The following is a 10,124-nucleotide window of genomic DNA, read 5'->3' as shown; positions in this document are numbered from 1 at the left end:
TATGCCAATCATACCATAAAATGAACTTCAATCAGAAACGGTGGGTCTCTGTAGCTCTGTAGATGTGGTTATCCAGGAATGTGATCTCTTCAGGGGTTCGGGCAGGAGGGGTATATGTTTGACAAAGGAATGTGTTTCTAAGTCACTCCTTCAAGTGATGCTCTAAAAAACAATAAGCAAATTGTCTAATTACATTGACATTTCATTGTCTATGATTCCTAGTTCAATTTGATTTTATTACTAATGATGACAACTTTTTGAGATACTATGCCAAATTTAGGAGTACAGAGAAGATTTAGGGATAAATGTAAAGTATTTAGTTTCAAAACTGCACAACTATGAATTGCCCTGGCTTGAGAGATTCTTATGTAAGGATTCAACCAGAAGAATTTAAATGTGTACAGAATGTGGCAAAAGTGTGATGTATCTATATAAGAACAGAAAAAAATAATATTTCTAGAGTATTCTGCACTGAATAAACTTCACCTGAAGTAATTGTTGAAATTGAGATATTGTATTTTGACATGGACATTGCCAAAGATCATCTCAAGTTATTACCTGGAACCTGAGCATTTTGGCAAGGTCTTCATGAACGTATACAAGAATAAGGAAGCATAACTTGGCACAGAGATGCATGAAGAAATCCTAACCATATTCACATTATGAAAGGCTTAAAGTTAAAAAAGGAATAAGCTGCTTCTAAGCAGATCTAGAGATCAAGAAGGAGGTTCCATGGGGCAATTTTTAATCCGAGTGAGCACAGAGCTTCCTAGCAATGGTGCCGTTCCACTGAAAAAAAAACAAAAACAAAAAAACAAAACATAGAGTATGTTCTTTCATTTGGCAGGAAGTTCACAAGTGGCCATACAGAATTAGGAAAATGCTGCACCTTACAACTTAGAGTTTCTATTGTAACTTGATTCAAAAGATGCTCCCAGTGATCGTCCCAGGCCTGAGCATGAATCATATCCTGACTTCAGTTAGGTGGGAGAAGTAACTTCAAATATCTGTACTCACCTAAATATGTACCCCTTACAAAATAAGAGAGAATATTTATTTGTAAATGTCATGATAGAATGAAAGCATTGTTTTTCTTTCAATTTGTGATATAGTGTAAAAATTAGTAATTTAAGTAAATTTTGAAGATAATTTCATTCAATAAAGTCATGCAAATTTTATCCAATAAGTTTTTTGTGTTCTTATAATTTCCTGTTCAAGCATATATATTCTTCTCATAGATATTTGGATTCTCTTCAGGCTTAAAAGTGATTCATATATTTCTGAGAAGTTATGCTAATGTCCACTTCCTATAATTGAAGAGAAAATTAAAGAAAAAAATATAGAATTTAACAGCTGAAGTAGTTTTGCCAGCGTTACCAGAGTCCATTGAATTGAAGTTCAGGAGTATTTTACAATTCAAATTCATGCATTTTAGTTCAATATATGGATTGCTTAAATAATAAATTGGAGATTCTTACATACTTACCAATAGTTTTGAACTAACATATATGGGTAAAACATTGGCACTTTGCTTTGCATTTTATAAAATATATTCACCTAAGAATTTCTCATTTGATCCATAGAGCAATCATGCATATTATATTATCTAAATTTAATATAAATGGAAACTGAAACTCAGAGTTTGGGAAGAGAAGCCAAATCAACAGAATTCATTAATGTCAGGGAAAGAACTCACTTCATCTTATTTTAAATTTTGCTTTACTCTAGGTCTACTACATCATTTCAGAAGCAAATACCTATATAAAGTTACACAATAACTTTTTCTCATATTTTCTGATCATTTTTATTTGTGCTAACCATAACAAAGCAATACAATCTCTGCTCAACAGAAATTCAACTATATATATATATATGAATATATATAATATATTATATATGTGTATAATACACACATATATAAACAATTGTATTGTACAATTATTGTACATACATTACATATGAAAAATATATATATATATTCAAAAATACTGATCCTTCTCATTATTCTTTCTCATAGTAAGATAACAGATGATAAATTTAACCAAATGGGACTTGTCTTTTGACCAAGTAGACATTTGTTGTTGTTGTTGCTGTTGTTATTGTTGTTTTGTTGTTTTATATTCAGACATAGACTTCAGTGATTCATCAGTTGAAAATAACACCCGGCCCTCAATACATTAGGTGCCCTCTTTAATGTCATAACCGAATTATCCCCTACATCCTCATTCCTTTCCAGCAACCTTCAGTTTGTTTTCTAGAGTTAAGAGTCTCTTATGGTTTGCCTCCCTATCAATTTTCATCTTATTATTTTTTCTTCCCTTCACTTAATGTTTATCTGTTTTGTTTCTTAAATTCCACATATTTTCTCCCATATAATTTCATCATTTCATATATATATATATATACATATATATATATATATATATGTATATATATATATATAACCACTTATTTATCCACTAATTTATCGATGGACATGTGGGCTTTTTCCATATTTTGGCACTGTTAAGTATTCACCTGAAGGACGCAAACATAGTGATTTGAAGAGATACATGCTCCCCGATGTTTATAGCAGGGATGTCCACAATAGCTAATTAGACATTTTTATATACAAAAAAAAAAAGGAGAATAAAGCCAATCAGATGAAAACTAGAGAAGACTTAGTGTTTTCCTTTGTTACTGCTAGGAAGATAGATGAGATAGGAAAAAAAAACCTTGAGGGACAGAATATTTTTAAAAGATTTTAGAATGCATGGAAATGGTGAACAGGTAAATCTAGTAGACCTTGGAATCCAATACCTCATCTTCTTTCTGTTACTGGAATCTTAAAACATGATAAAAGTTAGACCCAAAATGTAGGAGGTGTGGAAACAGAATTCTACTAATATATAGGCTATTCTATAAACTTGAAATTTTCCCAGAGATACATATGTTAATGTGTTCCATTAATGAAATTAGAAAGTTAGAAGAAAAATTAGGCAGATTAGAAATGATGAAATGGTACACGGTGTCAGGGAAATTTATGAAATTTGGCTCAAAGCTTTTAAAATTAGCACCAAAAGAAGAAGATAAACAACAAAAATTAAGAGTTTATCCTATTAAAAATCAGCAGTCATGATTATAATAATTTATGTGAAGTATTTTGAGTTATGACATTTTTATTAACCACATTAATGAATACATATAGTTAAAATTTAACAAATTCACATTGTTGGCGCATTTCATTTGACAAGTAATGTAAATGTCTAGATTTTTTAGAATGTAGGTGAGAACACAGTGATTCAAGCACTGCTTGGTCCAAAAATCTCTGCCAATAACAGCATATGTGACCATTAGAACGTTACTCATAATTCTGCTATCAGTGAGAAAGGTTTATTGTGAAGCTCAGCAAGTCAATAGATATGAAGCACTTGGCACAAAGTAAATTCTTCAAAATTATCATTTTTTAGGTTTTATTTATTGCCAGAGAGGGGCGGAGAGAGAGAGAACAAGCAGAAGAAGGGAATGGCAGAGGGAGAAGATATGGGACTCAATCCTAGGAACCTGGGATCATGACCTGAAGGCAGATTCTTTTTTTTTAATATTTTATTAATTTGACAGACAGAAATCACAACTAGGCAGAGAGGCAGGCAGAGAGAGAAGAGGAAGCAGGCTCTCTGTGGAGGAGAGAACCCGACGTGGGGCTTGATTCCAGGACCCAGGGATCATGACCTGAGCCGAAGGCAGAAGTTTTCACCCACTGAGTCACCCAGGCGCCCCTGAAGGCAGATTCTTAACCAACTGTGCCACTGAGACGCCCCTTCACAATTATTCTTAATAGCTTTTTGTTTTCTGAGTGGTTGACTCAAATGTTCGTATTTTTAGAATATTTATAGGAACATAGTTTAGTTTAGTCACTTAATCTCAAAAAAACATATTGGTAAAATATATCTTGCCTTGACATATTTAATGTTAAAGGACATGAAAAATCATCCTTAACTTTAAAAAACTTTGTTGTAGATATTTCAGAACTGTAGATTTACCATCACCTGAAATTACATAAAGCCATCAGTTTTTCTTAATTACTAATCACTATAAAAAATCAATTTCCAAAAATAATAGGTGGTTTATTTCTTACCATCTATGTTTCTGTACTATTTACTCTGAATCCTAATTGCTAATGCTAATTGCTAATACCTGAATAATGTTGATGCTTATACATAATCCTGATGCCAATTCTTCATCATCCTAAAATTAAATTTTTTTTCTTAAAAATAAACAATAGTAATTCTACAAGAGTAACTTGCCTCTTTTTTCTGAGTTTGCAAGAATGGTTTCCATTTTCTATTTTATTTTCTCCCGTACAATTTCACCTGCAGTGAAATTATTCACTATTATTCATTATTCAGTAATGAGATATTTTTAAGTTGGTGATAATGTTGATCATAATAAAAATTCATTTAATAAGGGTACCAATTTAAACACATATAAGGTAATATGTACACACAAACACACACACACACACACACACACACACACACACCAGGGTATGTTTAACTGAATAACATGGTTTACACCATGTTATGTGTTGTTATATGTGTCACTATAGTAAAATAACATCTGTTGACATCATCTTGTCCAATGTATTTAAAGAACTATTAATTCAAGGTTATCAATTTTATGTCAAAATATCATCTAGAATATATTAGTTGCTAGATATCTGTGCCAAAGTTGTAATAAAATATTTTTAAATGTTGTCCTCCCACTTTCAGAACTTTGTTGTCTAAGAGTCACTCATATGCTGTTATGTTAATTCTCTTAAAATAATGTTATTTTATTCAAAATATTCTAGGTCACAGCATCACTGTCATGGGATCAGTGGAAGTGTACAACACCTCCTCTGCAGACTTCATCTTCATGGGACTGTTCAACAGGAAGGACATCTCAGGACTTCTTTTTGCTATTATTTCTATCATCTTTTTCACTGAACTAATGGCAAATTGAGTCATGATCTTCTTAATCCACACTGATTCACGACTTCACACTCCCATGTACTTCTTGCTTAGTCACCTGTCCTTCATTGATATGGTGTACATCTCCACCATTGTCTCCAAGATGTTGGTTGATTACCTGCTTGGTCAAAGAACCATCTCCTTTATGGGGTGCACAACTCAGCATTTCCTCTACCTCACCCTTGTGGGAGCTGAGTTCTTCCTGTTGGGTCTCATGGCCTATGACTGCTATGTGGCCATCTGCAAACCCCTTCGCTATCCTGTCCTTATGAGTCGCCCGGTCTGTTGATGATCATAGCAGGTTCCTGGTTTGGGGGCTCTTTGGAAGGCTTCCTTCTAACTCCCATCACCATGAGCTTTCCTTTCTGCAACTCCCAGGAAATTAACTATTTCTTTTGTGAGGCACCTGCAGTCCTGCATTTGGCATGTGCAGACACGGCCCTCTATGAGACAGTAATGTATGTGTGCTGTGTTCTTATGCTGCTGATTCCTTTCTCTGTGGTAATTGCTTCTTATTCCCGAATCTTAACCACAGTCCACTACATGAGTTCAGTGGAGGGGAGGAAGAAGGCATTTGCCACCTGCTCATCTCATATGACAGTGGTGATCTTGTTCTATGGGGCTGCCATGTACACTTACATGCTTCCACACTCTTACCACAGTCCAGCCCAGGACAAAGTCTTTTCTGTGTTCTACACAATCCTTACACCAGTGTTAAATCCGCTCATCTACAGTCTGAGGAACAAGGATGTGACTGGAGCTCTGAAGAGGGCACTAGGCAGATTCAAGGGTACACAAAGAGTGTCAAGAGAAATGTTTTGATAGTGGCTTCTTCTCATATCAATAGTAAATGGGAGCCGTTGTGGACACTGTGACCATGTTCTCAATGAGGGATTAAACTGGAAAGTAGGCTCAATTGTGCAGGAAAAAAGGGAAAAGGATCAATACAAAAATGCATCCTCTTGATCTTCATTTTTTTCATCTAGTCTTCTTTCTTGTATCTTCCCTTTATTTTAATCCTGTTCACATGAATTCAAAATAAATGTCCAGTATTTTTCAGGAATTGAAAATAAAATTTCTTGCTCTTCAGATTCACCTTTTGGAAACAACATAAATTGCATGCGATCTTAAATGGCATGAACTATGTTGAGGAGTGCAAGAGGGAAGGTGACACTCTTGATATATATGATACTACTGTATAAGTATATGTACCCTCTAAAAATAATAAAAATATTATCTTCTCTATTTTGAGGACTGATACCTGACCCAGCCCTTTAGAAAGACAGTTGTGTAGCTACCTGTATGTTCCAATTTGTTAGTTTGTCAGAAGAGGCAGAATAATTTTCTTAAAGAGTCATTGTGATCCCCACAATAATTAAGTGTGTTTAACTTTAAGTAGCAATGTAGTATTTGCCTTCTGTTTGTAACACATAAGTGAAAATTATTTTTCAGGTAAGTTAAAATTAATGGATGAGAACAAAGAATATTTTCCAGAAAAGACAATGTGAGGGTATCATATACTTAAAGGTTTACTAAATGTCAGAGAAACACACCGGGATATGGGCTGAGAGGATTCTAAAATGATTTTTCAAATATGTCACAGGGTCATCAGGATTAATCATAAGCCAGTCAGATAATAGCAATTTGCTCATATTCCATATTCATATTCCCCACTGATCCAGAAATGGAGGACAATAGAATGTGGAAAATCATGTTCAATGTTCCATTTGATTATATAAGGAGTTTACTCAGGTATCATAGGGGTCACTTTATTAAATTATTAATACTCATAATCAATCATATTAGCCATCTGTCTAAAACTTAATAATACACATATTCTGTAAGGTTCGTCACCCTCTAATGATTTCATAACAAATAAGTCACATATTAATGGCTTTAATTACAAATGAAAACAGTGGGGATCAAGGAAGTAAGGGACTTCTGTAGGGTAATATTTTAAATTAGTGTATTAAGCTGCAAAATTTCAAGGAATGTGATTGATTGAACACTGTATCTTTCAGATACAGCTTCCTCAATCATACATCCATGTATTCATTAATATTCATAGCTTTGAGCAAGATAAGAAAAACACCTACAGTTTAAAAGTTTACATTCTAATGGGGAAAAGGAAATGAAAAGGAAAAAAAAATAGCAGTCAAGAAAACAATTTATGGGCGCCTGGGTGGCTCAGTGGGTTGAGCCGCTGCCTTCGGCTCAGGTCATGATCTCAGGGTCTGGGATCGGGTCCCGCATTGGGCTCTCTGCTCAGCGGGGAGCCTGCTTCCCTCTCTCTCTCTCTCTGCCTACCTATCTACTTGTGATCTCTCTCTGTCAAATAAATAAATAAAATCTTAAAAAAAAAGAAAACAATTTATGTCCCCACAACATTGTATGTAGCAACAGTGACTAAAGCTGAACATATATGTCCTCTGTGGCCCAGAAGAAACACACTCAGGTGAATTTCTAACAAATATATATGCATAATCTTCACCAAAAGATATGTAGTAGCAGATGAGAAAGAGAGAGAGAGAGAGAAGCTACCCAAAAGGTCACTGGTGGTGACATGATAAATCAATTGTGACATTGTCAAACAATAAGAATAGATATTCTGGAGGAGGATTCAAGATGGCGGAGAAGTAGCAGGCTGAGACTACAACAGGTAGCAGGAGATCAGCTAGGTAGCTTATCTAAACATTGCAAACACCTACAAATCCAAAGGGAGATCGAAGAGAAGAAGAACAGCAATTCTAGAAACAGGATATCAACCACTTTCTGAAAGGTAGGACTGGCGGGGGAAGTGAATCCAAAGCGATGGGAAGATAGACCGCAGGGGGAGGGGCTGGCTCCCCACAAGTGGCGGAGCAATGGAGCACAAAATCAGGACCTTTAAAAGTCTGTTCCACAGAGGACATTCCTCCAGAGGCTAAACCTGGGTGAAGACCATGCAGGGTCAGTGTGGCCCCAGGTCCCGGAGGATCACAGAAGGATCGGGGGTGTTGGAATGTCACAGAGCTCGCAGGTATTAGAACAGGGAAGCTGGCTACAGAGACAGAGCTGAGGACTGAGCTCTCAGCTCTGGGTTACCTTGAACTGGACACAGGGTGGGTGAGCTTGGAGCTGGCCAGAGGCCAGAGATACGGGAGTGATTGGGCACTGTTCTCTGGGGGCAAACTGAGGAGTGGGGCCCTGGGCTCTCAGATCCTCTGGGCCGGAGACTGGAAGGCCGCCATTTTCATTCATGTCCTACAGAACTCTACGGAAAGCATTCAGGGAACAAAAGATCATGAAAGCTAACTCCGGAGGATGACTTAGTCTGGTAAGGGTGGAGAAATTCCACCTCGGGCAAAGACACTTGAGAGTTACTACAACAGGCCCCTACCCCAGAAGATTAACAAAAAGTGCAGGCAGGATGAAGTTCATCTACCAAGGAAAGCAGGTTCAATAACAAGGACAGCAGCGGAATTCCAGAGGAGGAGAAAGCAAAGCACAGAACTCATGGCTTTCTCCATTTGATTCTTTAGTCTAGGGGTTAATTATTTTTTCAATTTTTTTCCTTCTCCTGCTAAATTGTTTAAACTTTTATCATTTTCTTTTTTAATGTTTTTTTAACTAATTTATCTAATATATATATTTTTCTTACTTTTTTATAATTTTTCTTTATTTGTTTTCTTTTTTTAATATTTTTTTTTTCTGAACTCTCTTTTATCCCTTTCTCACCCCCCCATGATATGGGGTCTCTTCTGATTTGGTTAAAGCTCATTTTTCTGGGGTCTTTGCCACCCTCTTAGTATTTTATTTGCTCCTTCATATACTCTTATCTGGATAAAATGACAAGGCAGAAAAATTCAAAACAAAAAAAAAGAACAAGAGGCAGTACCGAAGGCTAGGCACCAAATCAATACAGACATTGGTAATATGTCAGATCAAGAGTTCAGAATTACGATTTTCAAGGTTCTAGCCAGGCTCGAAAAAGGCATGGAAGATATTAGAGAAAACCTCTCTGGAGATATAAAAGCCCTTTCTGGAGAAATGAAAGAAGTACAATACAATCCAGTTGAAATCAAAAAAAGCTATTAATGAGGTGCAATAAAAAACGGAGGCTCTCACTGCTAGGATCAATGAGGCAGAAGAAAGAATTAGCGATATAAAAGACCAAATGACAGAGAATAAAGAAGCTGAGCAAACAAGGGACAAACAGCTACTGGACCACGAGGGGAGAATTCGAGAGATAAGTGACACCATAAGACAAAACAACATTCGAATAATTGGGATTCCAAAAGAAGAAGAAAGAGAGGGGAGCAGAAGGTCTATTGGAGAGAATTATTGGTGAGAATTTTCCTAATATGGCAAAGGAAACAATCATCAAAATCGAGGAGGTGCAGAGAACCCTCCTCAAAGTCAACAAGAATAGGTCCACACCCCATCACCTAATAGTAAAATTTACAAGTCTTAGTGACAAAGAGAAAATCCTGAAAGCAGCCCGAGAAAGAAGTCTGTAACATATAATGGTAAAAATATTAGATTGGAAGCAGACTTATCTACAGAGACCTGGCAGGCCAGAAAGAGATGGCATGATATATTCAGAGCACTCAACGAAAAAAGCATGCAGCCAAGAATACTCTATCCTGCTAGGCTATCATTGAAAATAGAAGGAGAGATAAAACCTTCCAGGACAAATAAAAACTGAAAGAATTTGCAAACACCAAACCATCTCTATAGGAAATACTGAAAGGGGTCCTCTAAGCAAAGAGAGAGCCTAAAAGTAGTAGATCAGAAAGGAACAGAGACAATAGACAGTAATAGTCACCTTACAGGCAATACAATGGCACTAAATTCATATCTCTCAATAGTAACCCTGAATGTTAATGGGCTAAATGCCCCAATCAAAAGACAAAGGTTATCAGAATGGAAAAAAAAAAAATCAATATGTTGCCTTCAAATAACTCACACCTGAAGATACCTCTAGATTTAAAGTGAGGGGGTGGAAAACAATTTACCATGCTAATGGACATCAGAAGAAAGCTGGGGTGGCAATCCATATATCAGATCAATTAGATTTTAAGCCAAATATTATAATAAGAGATGATGAAGGACACTATATCATATTCAAAGATTCTGTCCAACAAAAAGATC

The 10,124-nt window shown here is 35.9% G+C and overlaps 1 pseudogene; it reads left to right on the top strand.

The window, feature by feature from the left end:
* Positions 1-2,748: 2,748 nt before the first annotated feature.
* LOC123935979 lies at positions 2,749-5,813 on the top strand (annotated as a pseudogene).
* Positions 5,814-10,124: the final 4,311 nt, after the last annotated feature.

This window comes from Meles meles, unplaced genomic scaffold (genome assembly GCF_922984935.1).
Source record: "Meles meles unplaced genomic scaffold, mMelMel3.1 paternal haplotype, whole genome shotgun sequence".
Lineage (NCBI taxonomy): Eukaryota > Metazoa > Chordata > Mammalia > Carnivora > Mustelidae > Meles > Meles meles.
This window is presented reverse-complemented; position numbering and strand designations above follow the sequence as displayed.